Genomic DNA, 20,553 nt, shown 5'->3' with positions numbered 1-20,553 from the left:
TTGACAAGCTTGTAAGATCATCAATTATGTTGCCATCTACACATTTTAACACGGCATAAATAGAACACGTTCTGTAATGTTGTTGAATATATATCAATAAATATATGATTCATATTAACTATTTGAAAGGATAGGTGGACAGGAACTTAGGAAAGTCACACAAGTGGCCTCACTTTATTATTACTTCCTGAGGGTCCGTATTCTAGGGACACTAAGTCCTAGCGTCTGGTGTCACAGCTGCCTTAGCCTTGGTTTCCCCTTCCTTGGAAAACAAAGCTTGAAACAGGAGCTTGTGTGTAGGCAACTTATTTAGGAAGTGACTAGGTAACAGAAATGGGGACTGAGGGATTGTAACATGAGGGAAAGGAAAGATAGGTGTAATTTACCGAATTGGTTATCATGTGCCTGCTGACCATCTGTATATCTTCTTTGGAAAAATGTCTGTTCAGATCCTTTGCCTATTTTATAATTGAGTTATGTGTTTTTTTGTTGTTGAGTTGTATGAGTTCTTTATAAATTTTGGATATTAATCCCTCATCAGATATATGATTTGCAGATATATTCTCCCAATTGTTAGGTTTGTCTTTTTGCTTTGTTGATGGTTTCCTTTGCTGTGCAGAAGCCTTTTAGTTTGATGTAGTCCCACTTGTTTATTTTTTCTTTTGTTTCCCTTGCCTGAGGGGACATGATGTTTAAAAAGATACTGCTGAGACTGATGTCAACGAGTGTAGCCTCTGTTTTCTTCTAGATTTCTCAAAAAATTAAAAATAGAATTACCATATGATGCAGCTATTCCACTTCTGGGTGTTTATCCAAAGGACATGAACCACTAATTTGAAAAGATCTATGCACCCCTATGTTCATTGCAGCATTATTCACAACAGCCTAGACTTGGAAACAACCTACGTGCCCATCAAGAGGATGAACAGATAAAGAGGATGCCGTAAATATACGAGTGGGATACTATTCAGCCATAAAAAACATGAAATCTTGTCATTCTGACAACATGGATGGACCTTGAGAGCATTATGCTAAGCGAAATGTCAGACAGATAAAACCAAATACCATACGATTTCACTCATATGTGGAAGACAAAACAACAGACAAACACATAACCACAGAGAATAGATTGGTGAATACCAGAGGAGAAGGTCGGGGGAGGACGAAAGGGGTAAAAGGGCACCTGGGCATAATGATGGATGGCAATTAGACTTTGGTTAGTGAACATGATGTAGTCTACACAGAAGCTGAAATATAATGATGTACATCTGAAATTTATATAATTTTATAAACCAATGTTACCTCAAAAGTTAATTAAATAAAAATTATTTTAAAAAAAGAAGTCAAATTGGTTAGCATTGTAGCTACAGGAGCTCAATTCCTCTGGGAGCTTCTGCTGAGCTGTTTAGGAGGTGCATGCTCCATTGTCCCATCAGACTTCACTTAAGAAATACAGATTCAAGGATAGAACAATTAAGAATTTCAAGATGGCTACTACAGGGCATAAAACTCAGGTCCTTCTGAGTGCGGGACCCTGTAGGACTGTACTGGTTGCACATCCATGAAGTTTGCTGTACCTATGACCTTTGAGATGTGGCATTAACGGCTAGAGATGGTTGGTTGTCTCAAGGCAAAGCAGAGACCGAAGTGTGGATGTAGGAGCTGGGAGGCTGAGGGGTTATGAGAATATGAGCTCATGAGTTTTAGGAATGCAGAAAAATCCAGGGAAGCATTTAGATGTAAGCAGCTTAAAAATCGGCAGTTCAATGCAAGCTCTTCTAAATCTAACGAAGAGATAGGGCCCAGCTGACATTTGGGTTACACCTGTGTAAGGCCACCTTTGGCCACACTACCTTTTGGAATAGCTTGAAAAAATTTGCAATTCATATAGAGTTTTTGAGGAGAAGCTCTTGAGTCTTTGTCACCCTTTGCTGTTTATCTTGTTTCTTCATCCTGTATTGGTATTGTGTTAGTCAGATCACGCTGCCATAACAAAACATCATAGTCTAGGTGGCTTAAACAACAGAAATTTACTTCTCACAGTTCTAGAGGCTGGCAATTCCAAGACCAAGGTGCTGGCTGATTTGGTTCCTGGTGAGATCTCTCTTCCTGCTTTACAGATGGCCACCTTCTTGCTGTATTATCACATGGCCTTTCCTAAGTGTGTGCACATGGGAGGAGAGAGACAGCTAGAGAGACAGAAATAGAGAGAGGGGGCACTCTTTTCCTCTTTTTATAAGGCCATCAATCTTATCCTATTAGGATTCTGTCCTTAAGACTTCATTTAACCTTAGTTATCTTCTAAAAGCCCTGTCTCCAAATATAACCATAGTGGGGGGCGGGGGGAGCGGTGAGGCGATAGGGCTTCAACATACAAATTTGAGGGGGCACAATTCAGTCCATAGCAAGTATATATTTTAAAATCCGAGGTGCTGGGTTTCTTATTTATTTGCATTCAATTTGATGTTGTTTTATTTGGCCCATGTTTGTAACTTGCTGCAACACTTTGGGCTCTTATTCTGTGGAGTAGATACTTACATACTTGTTTTGCCATCACATACCTCTAAACTTTTTGGGAGCTCTCTATCTTCCCGCGGAAAAATTGGTGGGCTCCAAAATTTGTTCTGCCCCAAATCTATCAAGATTCTAATCAGAATAAAGGGTTCTTCCATTTGTCAAGATTTACCTCATTGAATGGCAATTTGGGCTATAATAGTAGTATTCTTCTGTTGCAGAAGTATCCATGACTGCAGAAGAGCTGGCCCTGCTTTCATCTATTCTGAGGAGTTGGCATGGGGACTTTGGCCTCAGTTCTTGATGCTACACTTGCAGGGACACTGATTCACTGATGTCTGTCCAGTAGAGATGGTGAAAGGTTTTTGAAGCATAATCTATGAGGAACAGTTGAAATTTTTAGGATAAAGAGGGTGTGGGGGTTATCTGTCTGATTTTAAATGTTTAAAAGCCTGTCACGTGAGAGAGGAATTAGACTCATCCTGAGTGCCCTCAAAAAGACAAACCTAGTATTAATGGATGGATGTGAGAGGAAGGCAAGTTGCTTCATGAGGAAGAAACTTTGAACAGCCACAGTTGTGCCAGAGAGGGAGTTCTCTGAATCATGATGTAAGAAGCCTTTCTTCATGGACAGTATTCAAGCAGGGGAAGGATATTTATATGTCGGTCACTATCCCAGACTGAATTTGTCCTAATGCAGTGGAACTGAGTGCGAATAGCTGGGAATGGTTTTTAAATTGTGAAGCACCATTTGGTGCTCTGAGAAGGCTAAGTTCTTGTTATAAAGTGTTGTGCTAAGGGATGCATAGTGTCTGTATTAATTTCCTAGGTATGCCGTAACAAAGCACCACAAACTGACCAGTATCAAACAACGGAAATTTGTGCCTCACAGTTCTAGAGGCTAGATGTCTAAAATCAAGCTGTTGGCTGGGCCATGCTCCCTCTGAAACTTACTGGGGAGAATCTTTCCTTGTCTCTTCCTAGGTTCTGGAGATTGCCATCAACTCCTGGCATTCTTTGGCTTGCAGCTGCCTCACTCCAATCTTTGCCTCTGTTGCCACATGGCATTCCTCTTTGCATAATGACCTCAGTCATATTTGATCCGGGCTCACTCTAATAGTCTCAACTTAAGTTGATCACATCTACAAAGACCCTATTTCTAAGTAAGGTCACAATCACAGGTACCAGGGGTTAGGATTTTAACACATCCTTTTGGAGGATAAAATTCCACCCATAACAGTCTCACAGAGGCTGACGAACTGCGCTTTGATACTGGCTCTATCTCTGCCACGCTCGACTATCTAAGCAAGTCAATGTATCTCTTGGAACTTCAGTTTCTGCTTCTGTAAAATGAGAGCAATACCTTTCTCTGGCCAGCTGACAGGGTCTGATGTCACTACATAAAGAGTTGACACATGGACATATGATCTCAAAAATCCTCATATATGGGTAACTTTACTGTAACTCTCTGAATATAGGTGCATCACCCAATTATAATTTTTTTTCCTTTGAGCATAATTAAAGCATGAAGTTCTTAATCTCTAATGGGTATGAAAAATCTCGTGAACACTAGCCACAAAAGTCCACAAGACAGGGTCTGCAATAAGAACATGAGAAATAGCACAGCTTTCTTTCATTTTGAAGGAATCTGAGAAAATGAACTAATTTAGTCAACACAATCTACCCCGTCCATGCGAGGAAAAGAAAAACGCAAGGGAACTGTTTTAGGAAATAAGATTTATGATCTAATTTTCCACTGTGACTTTGTTCCCATAACATCTTATTCAAAGACTTTCTGGTGACTTAAATCTGTCATTTTTTCTTAATAGCCCCTGTTTTCCATCCTGTCCTCGGTTTCCAGCTGCTGTGTGTGCTCGCTGCTGATTACCGTCAGTGATAATTTGAGTAGGCATGCAACATGTTTCCAAACAATGGGGATGAATGATCTGGTATTTGAGGAAGCGCTAAAAAAAGACATTCCAGTCTGGAACCATGCAAGCTGGGAGGATGTGTTCTCCATGGATATGGACTGAGAACGGCAAAAACAATCTTGAAAAACAAGAACAAAGTTGAAGGACTCATACTTCTGGTTTTAAAACTTATTACAAAGCTACAGTAATCAAGACAGTGTGGTACTGGTATAAGGACAGACATACAGATCAATGTAATAGAATTCAAAGTCCAGAAACAAACTCTTACATTAATGGCAAATTTATTTTCAGCAAAGTTGCTAAGACAATTCAATGGGAGAAAGGATAGTCTTTTTAAACAAATGGCACTAGGATAACGGAATATCCACATGCAAAAGAATGAAATTGGACCTCCACCTCATACTATACACAAAAATGAACTCAAAATGAATCACAGACTTAAATGTAAGAGCTACATCTAGAATATTCTTAGAAGATAACATAGGAGTAAACCTTAGTGATCTTGAGTTAGACAATAGTTTCTTTGATATCACACCGAAAGCACAAGAGATAAAAGAAAAAAATAGATAAATTGGACTTCATCAAAATTAAAAATTTTTGTACCTCAAGTGATACCATCAAGAAAATGAAAGAAGAATGCAAGAAGATATTTGCAAATCGTATGTCTAATAAGAGATTTGTATCTAGAATGTATAAAGAACTCTGACAATTCAGTAACATAAGGACAAAAAGCCCAACTAAAAAGTAGGCAAAGAATTTGAATAGACCTTTATCCTAAGAAGACATGCAAATGGCTGCTGGATGCATGAAAAGATGCTCAACGTCATTAGTCAGTAGGGAAATACCAATCAAAACTACAATGAGGGGCCGGCCCAGTGGTGCAGCGGTTAAATTTTCATGTTCCTCTTTGGTGGCCCAGGGTTCGCCAGTTCAGACCCCTGGTGAGGACCTATGCACCACTTGTCAAGCCATGCTGTGGCAGGGGTCCCACATATAAAGTAGAGGAAGATGGGGCGGATGTTAGCTCAGGGATAATCTTCCTCAAAAGAACCTGAAAAAAACAAACAAACTACAATGAGATACCACTTCACACTCACTAGGATAACTATACTAAAAAAATGAATAAGCAAGCTTAGTGAGAGGAGCGGGGTGGTGGAAGGTCTCCAAGTCCTGATGGTCAAGTATGATTTCATTGGACATAGGATTTCAGATCGGAGAGAGACGAACGGAAACAGAGTCAAAATTTCCAGCCAGCCTGCTGATGCCAATACAAATACCCAGAGTATGATTCACTGATCAGATACCGTCTGCATGCCCTAAGTCTGGATGAGGCACCAGGGCCTCAGAAACCAGAGCATTCATATCCAGCTGATGGAGATGATGCTGCACTTGCAGCAGATCATAGAGGAGTGCATCCTCTATGGATGCACGACCTGGTGCTGGAAGAGGAGAGTCAGAACCAGGCCACTCAAGAGCAGGAAGCCCTCTTGGACCACCTAATGTGCCAGATGGTCAATCTGCTACAGTCTGGGACCACAGGTGGCCTGGGGATCCAACTATCTTGTCCTTCCCTAGACTCTAAGGGTGATGTCAGTGGTGGGCAGTGGGCTCAGTCATGCAGGCAGCCTAGGCAGCTTGTTCACCAACTGAGTGATTTTGAAGCTGCATTTGTCAGCTGTGACCTGTCCAATCATGGGATTGATATCTCTCCCTTACGCCACTCCAGCTTTCAGGACTACATTACCTACCAAGGAGGCAAATACCACGAGGACAAGAACACCTTGGCTTCATTAACCTTGGTTCCAGTGAGAATACGCTCTGCATTGATCTGGTGACTTCTGGTTGAGTCAGAGTGACATGAACCGCATCGAGGAGATCCCACTGTAAGATCCCGATTAGAGAGGGCAACTGTTCCTGCAGGAAGAAGGGTCTCAGTTCCTGACCTCTTGCTGCAAGGCTCCTGCTTATCTCGATCCAGAAAACTCGGTTGTTCTAAATGGCCGCTGCTCTGTCTTCTCTGTGCTGGCCATGGTTCTGTGTGATCCAGGTGAGGCCTTCCTGATTCCCATCCCCTTTCATGGTGGCTTTGTCGTTAGATCCCTCCTGCATGCGAAAGTTGAGCTGATTCTTGTCTACCTGGACAGTGAGATCACTGATCCGAACATCTGTGCTTTCCAGCTTGCTGTGGGCAAGTTGAAGCAAGCCCTGCCGAAGGCTGGGCTTAAGGGGAAAAAGGTAGGGGACCTCAGGCTAATTCACTCTCAGAATCCTCCGGGTGACATCTACTTCCAAGACTCATTGAAGGAATACCTGGAATTTGCCAAGAGGTATAACCTACATGTGATTATAGATGAGAGGTATGTGTTATCTATGTTGGATGAATCTGTCGTATTCCACAGAGTTCTGAGCTGAAAGTTTACTGACCCCAACAGGACCCACGTGATCTGGTGTACCAGTAAGGATTTTGCATCTCTAGCTTCTGCTTTGGCACTCTGTATACCCACAATAAGGCGATGGTCTCTGCCGTGAGCTCCTTTGGCCACCTCCGCAGAATGTCTGGCATCACCCAGCTTGAACTGTGTTGCTGTTCCTGGACAGAGAATGGATTGACGAAGTGCATCTGACCACTAATCGCTCCCAGCTGCAGGCAGCTCACAGGTACATCATTAACAAGTCGAAGCTTTGGAGATCCCCTTTCTCAATCGTGTCTCTGGCCTCAGTGTCTGGATTAACTTGAAAAAGTACCTGGACTCATGCACATTTGAGAAGGAGCTGCTTTCCCATTGCTGATTCCTGGACAACAAGCTGGTGCTGTCTCATGGTAAGACCTATAAATGTAAGGAGCCTGGCTGGTTCCACCACCCATCTTTGTAGATAAGCCCCTCCGGCTAAAACACACCATGCCCAGGTCTATCAGGTGCTAGTGGAGGAGAAGCAGGATTTGATGGTGAAGAAACTGGAGGATATGCAGAGGGAGTATACTGTCTGCCTCTCAACAGTGACTCCAGCCCATCACCTACTCAGGGAGGGCCTGATATCGGCCTCTGGCCCAGAAGGCTGAGGTAGTGAACTGGTGCTATGACTGAACAAACAGTGGACTCCTCTAGGAATGGGCTCATCTGACCCAGTCATCCACCTCCGTAAGCTGAGCATCTGTCATTTTTGGAAGCTGTGCATCTTTTTAGTCTTTGCTAGCCATTGTGTACGTGTGAATGTTTTTATGGGGCTTGGTGTGGGGAAGCCTAAAGGAATAAGGGAGCTCTCTGGGTCACTATTTAGTTGAGTTTATTTTTGTATTTGATATCCAGTAAATTCCATATTCTCTTAAATTCCAGGCCTGTTCTATTTCTAGTTCACATTTTTCGTAATCACTTTTGGCAGCTAGGTGATTTTTTGTCCCTTTTTAAAATTCGAGGGCAGGTTGCATGTGAAGAGCATTGTCTGGGGCAGGCCAGAAAGGCATGAAACAGGTGATTCTTAACTGATTGGCACTTTCTAGGCATTGGATGCAATGTCTCATAGGATCCTGACAAGATCACACCCACCTTCCCCAGCAGGGGCTGAGTGGCAGGGTGGGTATAATTTATGATAGTGCTGCTTCCAAATATGAGTTCTTTCCATGCGCACCTTTTCAAAGGCTTTTAAAATGAATCTCTAATGACAAACCTGAAGTCTTCCATTTTCGTCTCAGGTGTTTTTAGTTGTTCAAATCACACCACCTCTGAGTTTTTCTGGAAAGCTCTTGCATTTCTGAGCTTTAGTCTGAGCGCTGATGCTGTGAAATGGGCAGAGCAGAGACTACCACTATTTTGTAGATGATGAATGGGCTTTCAGCACCAGCTAGTGGGTTTGGTCAGTCAGTTGAGTTTGTGACCATCCTGCCTCTCTTAGGTCTAGGTGTGGGGGTTCTTGTTCTTCAATGATAATTTTCCCTTTAAAAAAGATTAAAAAAAAGTAGCATACCGACAAATTCTGATTCTTCGAGGTTTTTGATACCCGACAAGGTTTTTTAGAAGTCAACTATGGCTAATAGAAACAGAAAGGGAATTCACTGAAAGGATGAGGGAGCTCCTGGGACCAGAGATGCTCTTGGCATCTCTGTAATGGGAGCTAGTAGACAGTCTGATCAGGGCACCGTCCCTGGGATGGAAGGGATGGTGCCTTCCATGGAAGTGATAGGCTGCTTCTGTCTTCTGTTATACTCAAGGTTCGAATGGTAGAGTGGAGAGAATTAATATTTTCCTAGCTTTAAGGATGGAATCTCCCTCCATTGATTTAGGTCTTTATTTTCTCTTCTATAGTTTTTATGCTTTTTCATAAAAAAAAAGTTTTTATAGTTTCCATAGTTGTTATAGTTTTCAGTGTAAAGGTCTTACACATTTTTTTTTTTTTTTTTGAGGAAGATTAGCCCTGAGCTAACATCTGCTGCCAATCCTTCTCTTTTTGCTGAGGAAGATTGGCCCAGAGCTAATATCTGTGCCCATCTTCCTCTACTTTATATGTGGGATGCCTGCCACAGCATGGCGTGATAAGGGTGCCTGGGATCCAAACTGGTGAAGCAGAGCGCGTGAACTTAACTGCTGCACCACCAGGCTGTTCCCAGGTCTTACACACATTTTGTTAAATTTATCACTGTATTATGTTATTTTAAACATATGTTTTATGTTAAATATATGTTATGTATCATGTTATTTTAAATGTATTATTTATTTTGTAACTGTTGCCATATACCGAAACAACTGATGCTTGCATATTGTATCTTGTGTCAATCAAGAACATTGAAGGCTCTTAGATTTTATCCTACTTGCAAACTAACATGTTTCAAGGATGCTGGCAGAAGGCATGAGAATCCTGGGTCAGAGACAAAGGACAGCTTATTACTCACTGCAATAGCAGTAATCAGTGTATCACTTTTGCTTTGGTTCCCCAAGCCCAGATTCCTACGGGGCAAAGTGAAGACCAAGTGATGTCTGCACATGCAGAGGAGTGTGTTGTAGGAGAGGAAACTCAAATTTAAGGAACCCAATTTTTTATAATGTGCAATAAGCTGCCTGAACTTTGACCTGAGGGAGGCATTTTCTTTATTCTACTGAGTAGTAAACAAACCTACCCTATGCTCTGGCAGGAGAAACTATCATTATCATCCAAGGCTGTTCTCTCTCTCTCTCTATGTATATATATATGTATCTCCTTGAAATAATAGCCTAGAAAAAAGACAGTCAGTGCCCCTGTTTGCAAGACAGGCAGAACATGAGAGATCCAGGAAGAATCATCTCCTAATAGTATCTTGTCACCTTGCTAAATTCACTTATTAGCTCTAGTAGTTTGGGGCAGGGGGACTTTCTTTGAATTTTCAATGTACATAATCATGTTGCCTGTGAAGAAACATGCTTTTTCTTACTCCTTTTCAATATTTATGTCTCTTATTCATTTTTCTTTTCCGATTGCACTGCCTAGAACCTCCAGTACAAAGTTGAATAACAGTGGTGATAGAGGGCATTCTTGCCTTGTTCTCAATCTCAGCAGGATTGAGTTCAGTCTCTCACTCATTAATATAATATTATTGTAAGTACTTTTCATACTGTCCTTGACTAGATAGAAGAGTTTCCTTCTATTCCTAGTTTGCTGAGAGTTTTACCATGAATGGGGGTTCAATTTTGTCAGGTGTTTTTATCTGCATCTCTAGAGATGATATCATTTTTCTGTTTTAATTATTAACATGGTCAATTACATTGGTTTTCATAAAAGTGTTAAACCAATGTCATATTCCTGCAATAAACCCCATTTATTCATGATGCATCATCTTTTCATATATTGCTAGATTTGATATGATATTTTATTAAGAATTTTCCATCTATTTTCATGAGAGATATTGCTCTATAATTTTCTCTTTTTTAAATTAATTATTTATTTTATTTTATTTTTTTGAAGAAGATTAGCCCTGAGCTAACTGCTGCCAATCCTCCTCTTTTTGCTGAGGAAGCCTGACCCTGAGCTAACATCCATGCCCATCTTCCTCTACTTTATATGTGGGACGCCTACCACATATATATGGTACAGCTTGCCAAGCGTGCCATGTTCGTACCCGGGATCCAAACCGGTGAACCCCGGGCCACCGCAGCAGAACATGCGAACTTAACCGCTGCAACACCAGGCTGGCCCCAGTTTTCTTTTTTTGTAAACCATTGTTGGGTTTGGTTTCAGCGTAATACTGGCTTCATAAATGTTTTGGGAAGTGTTCCTCAATTTTCTGAAAGTTTGTGTCAAATTGATTTTTTTCTAAATTTAAGCTTTTGGTAAAATTCTGCTGTAAAGCATAAAAAAGAAAAGATGGACGGTAACAAGTGCTGACAAGGAAGTGGAGAAATTGAAACCTCATCCATGGCTGGTGGCAGTGTGACATGTTGCAGACACTTTGGAAGTAGTTTGGCAGTTTCTCAAAATGTTAAACATAGAATGACTGAGTGACTCAGTAATTCCCCTCCTGGGGATATTCCCAAGAGAACTGAAAGTATGTCCACGTATAAACTTGCGAATGAATGTTCACAGCAGCATTATTCCTAATAACCTCAACCTGGAAACAACCCAAAAGTCTACAACTGATGAATGGATAAACAAAAGGTGGTCTAGCTATGCAATTGAATGTTATTTAGCAGTAAATAGAAACAAAGCATTGACACATGCTACAACATGGACGAACCTTTAAAACAATATGGTAAATAAAAGAAGCGAGTCACAATAGACCACATATTGTGTGATTCTACTTGTATGAAGTCTCTAGAATAGGCAAATATATAGAGACAGAAAGTCGATTAGTATTTGACTAGGGCTGAGGGATGGGGGATGACTGCTGATGGGTACAGGATTTCTTTTGGGGCTGATGAAACGTTCTACAAGTAGATTATGGTAAAGTTTGCACAACTCTGTGAATATGCTAAAATCTGTGTAATTGTATGCTTTAAATAGGTGAATTGTGCAATGTGTGAATTATATCTCAATAAAGCTTTTAAAATATGCTATGAGAAAAAATAATAGCATGTCCTCCTTTTGGGATAGTCAGGAAAGGAGAATGGGAAGAAGTAATATGTAATCTGAGTTCTGAAAGGTGTTTAGGAATTACCCAGGTGAAGTGGGAAAGGAAAAGGCTAAGAGATTGAGGCAACAATGTAGGCAAAGCCTGATGTAGGAAAGATATTTTTGTATTAAAGGCTGTGGTAGGCAGCAGGCGATGATGGCCCCATAGCCCCCTCGCTGATGTTTGTGCCCTGTATCATCTCCTCCCATTGAGTGGAGACCAATGGCTTACTTCCAGTCAAGAGAAGTGGCAGAGGTGAAGAGACTTTTCCAGATGTGATGAAAGTACCAAGGCAGTTAATCTGAGTTAAGCAAAGTGAGATTATTCTGAGTGGGCCTGACGTGATTAGATGAAACCTCATAACAGAGGGACTGGGCCCTCTCTGAGGAGAGAGTTTCTCTCTCCATTGCTGTTCTTGAAGAAGCAACTGGCACATTGTGAGACGGCCTCTGGAGAGGGCCACGTGGCCAGGAAGTGGAGGTGGCCTCTAGGAACCGAGAGCGATTGTAGGCAAAGCCAGCAAGAAAACAGGGACCTTGCTTTGATGCAAGGAAATAAATACTGCCAACAACATGAGTGAAATTGGAACTTGATTCTTTCCCAATTGATCCTGTAGATGAAAATGCAGCCCAGCTGCCCTCTTGACTGCAGCCTGGTGAGACCTTAGAGCAGGGGGTGCAGCTAAGGCATGCTTGGAGTCCCGGCCCACGGACAGTTTGAGGTAATGTATGTGCATGTGGTTTGAAGCCTCTAAATTTGCGGTAATTTTTTATGCAGCAAATAGAACAGTGTTGCTAGAGCTTTAAGAATGGGAGGATAGCAAGTAGGAGACACAAGAGTGGGGTAGAACGGAACAAGATCTCTTAGAGAGAGAGCTGAGGTCAGACAGGTAGCTGGCTGCAGTCTCTTGTATCTTACTGATGAGTGGGAAACCACAGCTGGTTTCTGAGCAGTTGATATGATGTGAGTCAATGAAAGATTTAAAAAGATCTCTGGCTGTTTTCTAGAAAATGCACTAGAGATGGGCAAGAACAGAAGTCACGGGCAGTTAAAATACTGCAATCATTCTGGTGAAGGCTTTAATTCTGAGATGGCTTCTAAGGCATGGACAATAAGCCAAAAGGAGGCAAGCTTTGAGGAAACAGAAGGAGTGCAGGATGAGGTGGATTTTCAAAGCTGGGAAAATTTGGGATTCATTTCTCTGATTGAAGCAACTTCTTAGAAGACAACTATGTTTTCTAATATCAAGAATTTGGGGTCTATATCTCTCAAATGGTTTCTTCCTTCTCACCTCAGACATGCAAATTCCTTCCTTAAAGAAAATGGAAATAATAAGAAAAGGAAAGCCAAAGCACAACACACAGCAGCTGGGAATTCTCTTTACTGGCTTTCCCTCCTTGCTTGTTGGGTTCGTTCACTTTCCAGAGTAAGCCTGGGTGGCACTGCCTTCACTTCTTCCATGATCTGGCATTTGCTTTTCCACTGACCCTAATGAAATCTCTCTTTCCAAAGGCATCCAGGATCTTAAAGGGAATCTTCTCTGGCACCTTCTCAGGCTTCATCCTCCCTAATGTGGCTCTATTCACCATCTTTCTCTCTTCTTGAAATGGCTCCTTTTTCTTATAAATGGTCCACACTATGGTTTCTCTACCTCCCCCTCTATGAACCTTCTCCATTATTTCCCTGGCTTTTTTTCCGGCTCCTCTTCCTCTTTCTGCCCCCTAGCTGTGGACAACATCAACATTTTCCAAACCACCCTGGTGGAATTCTGAGGCATCTTTAACTTTTTCTTCTCCCTCAGTTCTGACATCAATATTTCCTGATGATGCTTAGACTCTTGTATTTTGTAGTCACACTTTGGAAAGGTATGAGAGATCATAATTCTTGTCCAACAATCCTTGTTTTACAGATAAGGATTATGAGCCCACGGAGGCAACTCAAGCATTTAATCCATTTCTTTTTTTCTCTTTATCTCCATGGTGATCATTCTAGGTCAATCTATTACCTCTTGTCTAGATTATTGTCATAGATTCCAATATTGTATGCCAATCTCCCTAGAATTCTTCTTTGATTATTTTTTAATTAAAGATGTTATTAATTTATTTGATAAATACTTATTGAGTATTTCTTTTGTTCTACTCATTTCCTAGACTCTGGAGTAGACATGATAGAGTTGTGCTGCCCATGCTGCATGAAGTTTATTTTTCACCTTCTTGTAGTGGAAACAGGTGATAAATAAATGACAAAAAAATGTATGTGCCCCTGTGTGAGAAAGATATATGTTAAGTAAAGCTATGAAGAAAACCAAAGCCAAGTATAAAATGATGGTGTGGGAAGTGCTATTTTCGATCTATCTCTATTTGAGGAAAAGGCTGAGCAGTCACAGCAATGAAGTGAGGGACTCAACTAAGCAAAGGTCTGGGGGAAAAGCATGTCAGTAATAATGTACTAAGCAGCAAGTGTAAAGGCCTTGAGGCAGGAATAATCTTGATGTATTTGACAAACAGCAAGAAAGTCAGCATGGCTGGAGCAGAGCAAGCCTGGTGATGATTGGCAGGAGATAAGGTCAGAGAGGATACAAAATGGCTAGGTCATTAGAGTACCCAAACCTGTTCAAACTTGTTTCTTCATATTTCAGTGAATAAAATTCAAACTGCTTGATTAGGCAACCAAGACTCCCCACTGGCTATTTTCTTTGACCTTTTTGAACTTTCTCTCTCAGAGCCCCCTTCCATGAATTCTTCACATCAGCCCAACTATCTGTTCCTCAGACTCCAAGTTACTTTCCATGGCCCTGATATTAGAATGTTTTCCCTCTTCTTGGCAATCTCTGACTATTAATGTTGGCAGAATCTTCAGGGTCTCATTCAAATCTTGTCCAAGAATCCTGATCGCCTGAGCCAGAAAGTCATGCCTGTCAGTGCCATGTATAAGTGATATCTTCTTCACCTTAGATTGTGTGTGTGTGAGCGTGTGCATGTGTGTTGTCTTTTCTATAGGGCATTCTAACCTCCTAGAGACTTGCTCAACTCATCTCTGTATCCCTTTTGTATATGGCATAGAGCCTTATACAAACTGAAATATAGTTTAAAGGTGATTTGGTTAAAGAGTCACATGTTATAGCTTTGGAAGAAAAATAATTGCAAAGTTGCATCCTTTCATTTCTGCAGGATAAAGTGGGAGAATGATAAAAACATACATTTTAATTTACTTCTAGATTGTTAGCTGATAATAAATATTTGTTCTATGAATGAAAGAGTGTCGTAGAACTATTAGGAAGGATGGTCTAGGTTTTTTGCAAGTGGTAAATTCTCACATTCTTAAACAAGAAAGGTTTTTTTGCATCACTTTTCTTTGGAAGACTAGACTGTGTAAGCTAACCCATCACTCAGGAAACTCCCATTGTAAATAATGAAACTATAAAACTGCAGATGTCTTAATACACATTTCTTTTAAGAGTTCCAATACTCCCAAAAGGTTTTATCGGTATTATTGATGACAAGGAAATTGTACAGCTTGGTACAACACGCTTAATAAATTGAAACTGATTTTACCTCCAGGCTTTTACACACTCCCCTTTCAAGACCTGCTTGAATTTCGATGCTCCAAAGTAATTCAAGCAACTTTTTGCCGACTTTATCTCTTTTTCTTTTTTCTTTTTCTTATTTCTTTCTTCTTCCTTCCAAATTATGAATTTTCTTGTTTGTTGTCTCCTTAAAAGTATGCATACTAATTTTAAAGAGCAAACACTATGGAATATAGATATATAACCAAAAATCTCATTCATTATTAAAAACATTATTAGCATTGCGGTATAATACTCTTCAATCTGCATCTCTGTATTTCAGTTAATCTTATCTCATGGATATAAATGAACATAGATCTATATGATACTTTTAACTACCACATACTATTTCTTTGCATGTTTGTGCATACTTAAGCAGTTCTCACTTATCTCTAAGGATCCTATTTCTGGTTTCAGAAGGAACTCATGATCTTCCACTGAACTAATGGAAGAATTATTATTATGAAACAATGCTTCCATGAAGTAATTTTACAAGCACTGCAGAGCATTTAAGGATGCTTTAATACTTTGTAGAGATATCAATTTTCCAATAGAAATTATTTGGCCAAGTGTGGCATAGACAACATACATAGAGGTCAGGGGAGTTTCAAGAGATGAATTAAATGCTATGTAATAAAATTATTTTTACCCTAACTCATTGTTCATAATCCTGGCTGCATATTACACTCATTCTCTGAACTTTTAAAAAATAATGATAATAAGACCGCACCCCAAACCCAGTAGAATCAATCTTTGGATGAAACCAGGGCTTCCGCTGGTTTTAGAAGCTCCAGAAGAATCTGAAGCGTGGGAGTGGAGAACCATTGAGCCTAACTCCAAAGTAATTTGTGCAGAATTCTTACCACAAAGTTTGATAAATAATCACGTCTGTTTTATTTTGAGAATGGAAGTTCATCTTAAAATCGGGGAAATATGTATACATATAGTGCATACAAAGAGTTTGTTCATTCTAGTTTGTAAAATCTCATTTTGTGTATGCCACTTACCCCTAGGCATTCTCTGAGAATCAAGTTTAATGCTATTGGATGGTTTGAAAAGAAAATCTGTGGCTACTTCTCCTTTTACCTGAATACATGCCCCAGGGGTTACCTCGAAGGCTCAGATCTCCTGGTAAACATAGGTTTGTGGAATATTTATTCTAAGTAGAACATTTGGATAATGCAGCATTTTGGATTAGCTGAATTAACGTTGTAAAATGGGCTTCCTTTGAGAGATGCCAAAATGTAGGAAGAGGAGGAACACAGGAAAGACGAGGGGGACTTTGCTGCCACTTTGAGTGACTGAAATGGAGTTTGATATGAATGATGCCTCAAAGCTGTGGGGATAGGTAGGGACAATATCTTATTTTTCTTTTCATGAAGGGCTTAGAAAGAAATATGGGAATATAGGAATATGTCTGCTTACACAAACTTCAAAGCACAAAAATCTAAAAGCATCCAAAAATGTAGCTTTCATTGAAGTAACATCTATAGAAAGCAATGTTTCCACAGGACCTCAATGAATTATAGGCAAAAATGTCTCACAGGAACACTATGATCATTCTTTTCTTGTACTGTTTTTTTTATCATACATAAAATGATTATAGATTAATGGCTAAAGGACAACTTTGAAGTAAATGGAAAACTTGTGTGTTTGGATTAATATTTCCTCAATTCTCTAATACCAGAAGCATTTGCATTTTAAAACATGCTGTAATGAAAATAAAGTAATAAAAACATGTTTACTCTTGTTATGAGTATGTGGAACAGGCTAAGAGGCAGGAAATAAATCAGTATAATTGGATTTTTCAGCTGATTATTACTGTGTGGGTGGGGTTTTTTGAATCTGGTTTAGAAGTATTAGAAACTGCATCTCATACAAAATAGTTCAATGTTTTTGGTTTTGTTCTTTTTAAATTTCATAAGCAGCTATAACAAATTGGAAAAAACATTGTTTGATGTCATTGAATGGTGATGATAAGTGTACTTTGTACGTTTCTCTTTAACTTCCCTGGGTTTAAGTCCATAAACCCACATTGCTGCTATAGCATAATTGATCGTTGCGGCAAATGTTCCCTTATTAAGACTTTGGCTATTTAACATCAGGCAGACCTATAACTTCATACAAAAGTTATATAAAAAAATAAACGCAATAACTCACAAACTGTGGAGGTTTTCAACATCTAGATATTTCACAATATATAGATAAAATGTTCAGACAATTATTTCAATATTTTGAAATATTGAGATAATCTTCAGGTATAAAGTTATATTTCCTCTTCCCCACAAACTGCATGAGTTAAAGGGTTTCTTTTAGATAACAGCACTTCACAGGCATCAGGGGTTTGCAGAAGCTCTTGAGATTCAGACAATTAAGTTCTCCTCAAGCGCTGGGCTCACAAAATGGTTTAGAAGACTATCAAAAATAGAAGAGAGAAACGAAAAATTTCAAATGAGCAGAATTTCCAAATTCATCACTAGAATCAATTAGAGTTTAAGTCCTTTTTCCTGGGACTGGTTTAGGATGAAGAGGTATGAGGTGGTGGTATTGAACTAAAAAATATTCTTCTCTTTTAATCTGAAGAGCACATACTGACATCAGTCAAAGAACTTAGTGATGATCATGTGATGTTTTCACATCGCTCTTTTTTGTTCCAGTTCTATTCTAGCCTGAGCTCAGAATTGCTGTACTGTTTTGAAGCAGTTTTAATGTCAGAATCTGTGAAAGTTTTGTTTTAGAGTTAAAAATTGTTTTTATTTTGCATTACATATGATAGGAGGTGGAGGGAAGCTATAAAAAAAGATATCAGGCAAGCCTAGTTGATTTTGGTGATGAAAACATGTGAATGACAGCCAGGAGCTCTAAGTTCTAGTTTGAAGTTTGGTTTATTCTCCTTGTGTGGCCGTGGCAAATCATTTAACCTCCCTGTGTTTCTGTGACCTCATCTATCAGGGGGAGAATAATATCTATCCACTTATATACAGATTATAAATTCCCTGAGGGCAGAGACCTTATCATCTTCAAGATTTTTCCCTAGCACCTTTTAGAGTTCTAGGCACTGGTAGTTACTTGAAAACAATAAGTCTAATGTTTAATACATGAATTAAATGAATTGAGGTACTAGTTGTGTAAATTATTAAAAATTATAAATATTAATTATACCATGGTGTTATCAAAGAAGACATGTGGATGGATTATGGAGACAGTTGTCAATTAGGTTTGATTACTTTGACCCAATTTGAGGAGTAACAGCATGATGTAGCGGAATTATCCCTGCACTAAGAATCAGGAGACTTAGGGGCCAAGAATGGCCTAGAATCCCACCAAAGTCATTGAGTCATGGAGTTGCACAGATGGAGAGGTTCTGCATCTCCATCGTCTCTTTGTCGTTTTATGGATGAGAAAAGCAGCCCTCACTTATCCACAGTCCCAGAGCTACTAATGCCCAGGTCTCCTTGCTTCCTCCGCAGAGCTCTTCCTTCCACAGCTTGGCCAAGCCCCTGACTGCACTAGATGGATGTCTTCTTCTCTAAGAGGTCCAATTAGGTGATCACTAGAGTTTCTTAGTATTATGATTTTCAGATTATTTAAAGGGGAAACATGTCTTTCTTTGATGGTTTTTATTTCCTATTTTTATCTCCAGTAAGTTAAAACAGGGCTTACTTCAACATATGGAGGGATAAAAAATACTTCAATAATGCTGTCACCTTGAGGACACTATTTCTGGATGAAAAAAATGAACAACAAAATAATAACAACAACAACAATTCTATAATACGTTTAAAATGAGAAAGAGAACAGTTTGATTCTGAGACTTTTTTGCCAAGGATTTTGTGTGGTCTTTTCCCAGTCCAACTTGTACAAATTTTAATCCTGTTTCAAGGCAAAACACTTCCAAAGTTGAGTGTGAAGGTGGAGCATACAGTTTTGGAATCTCTGCTGGTAACTTGAACAAACTATTCTGCAGATTTTCATGCTATGGGGGAAAGGAGATCACAGTGACAGGAATGCCCTTCTTGCCAAATGGGTAAAGTTAGAAAGAAAACATGATGTTGACAAGGAGAAAAAGCAATCTCAAAAAATTGCCTGAATTCCTTCAAAGAATGCCAAGGCTCCATGCTTGTTTTACTCTCTGGTAATGATTAAGAGTGCTGTAAATTTGCTGTGCCTTAGAAAGTTACGTGTTGAAACAGATTGAATATCCATTAATATTTTAAAATATTATGTTGTTCCTATCTTTCTTTTTTTTTTTAATTCCCTTCTAAGAGATTTATTGGTTTCCAAGGTTCAGACCCAACCTAAGCTTTCAATGACAGCCCCATCTCACTGAGGACTCCATGTTACTTACTAGCATATACTTAGTGAGGCAGTATCAAGGAAGCTCACTTGTTATTTCCTGGTTTCTCATTCATTTGTGCAGTTGGCAAGGCAACAAATGCAAAGGCGGGTCTGAATACCTGGGACTTACCTCACTGTTAAATCTTACTTGGTGACATGAAGCAAGAACCTCTCTAGGCTGGTTTTCTCACCTATTCTGATTCTCAACCTGGGGTCCCAAACCCTCTTTGAGTCTTTTAAGGATTTCAGGGGAATCTGAAAACTTTATTGCATTTTAAATAAAGCTTAATCGAAACTAATTATGTCCTCCCTAATTAAGGCGTATGGTCTGAATAAAACTGTTTCTTTACTTTTTAGAGCTAATAGCAGCTTAATGTGGCCTCACAAGTCTTACGCTGAGCAGCTATTGTGGTCAAAAGTCATTATGTGCAGTAAATTATTTAATTAATAAATATAATTTGGTAGATACCTTCTTTTAATGCAAAAGGCATTGGGGGGATAAAAGGAAGTACTGTATTTTTTGAAGGGTCACAGTTGGGAGCTCACACATTGGGTCATCTCTAAAGTGTTTCCAGTTGCAGAATTCTAGGTCAGTGAACTTTTTCTGTAAAGGGTCACGTAAAAAAGTATTTTACGCTTTGTGGGCCAGTTAATCTGGATCACAGCTACTCAATTTTGCCATTATAGCATGAAAGCAGCCATAGCCAATAAGCAAATGAATGGATGTGTCTGTGTCCTAATAAAACTTTATTTATAAAAACAAACAGTGGGCCAAATTTGGCCAGCAGACCGTAGTCTGTGGACCCCTATATTTAGTGATCCCTGAAACCCTGAGACTGCTTACTCATCAAGGAAAGGAATACGATGGGAGGAAAGACAAAAAGGAGGGAATCTGTTTTATGTCTATTAAAGGCTTGTGCCTCAGTTTCCTCTTTCAGGTGCAGTGATGATAAAATGACATCAGATAAATTGAGTTTTTAAATAATTGATGTTGCCCTAGTTGCTCTCATAAAGTAAAGCCTAAATTCATAATAGTCAGTGTTGAGGACAATAGCTGGCTGCAGAAGGAGCTGGAGCAGCTTTGTCCCAAAGAGTATGCTGCAGGGCTCCCAGCTCAGCTCTCCTTTTGA

General features: G+C 39.6%; 1 long non-coding RNA gene and 1 pseudogene across 1 annotated transcript in view; one reads left to right on the top strand and one right to left on the bottom strand.

Moving 5' to 3' along the window:
* Positions 1 to 20,553, bottom strand: part of LOC139077825 (uncharacterized) — a 28,828-nt gene that overhangs the window by 3,899 nt on the left and 4,376 nt on the right. The window lies entirely within an intron of this gene.
* LOC103555345 (probable inactive 1-aminocyclopropane-1-carboxylate synthase-like protein 2 pseudogene) lies at positions 5,870 to 7,506 on the top strand (annotated as a pseudogene).

Source organism: Equus przewalskii, chromosome 20 (assembly GCF_037783145.1).
Source record: "Equus przewalskii isolate Varuska chromosome 20, EquPr2, whole genome shotgun sequence".
Classification (NCBI taxonomy): Eukaryota; Metazoa; Chordata; class Mammalia; order Perissodactyla; family Equidae; genus Equus; species Equus przewalskii.
This window is presented reverse-complemented; position numbering and strand designations above follow the sequence as displayed.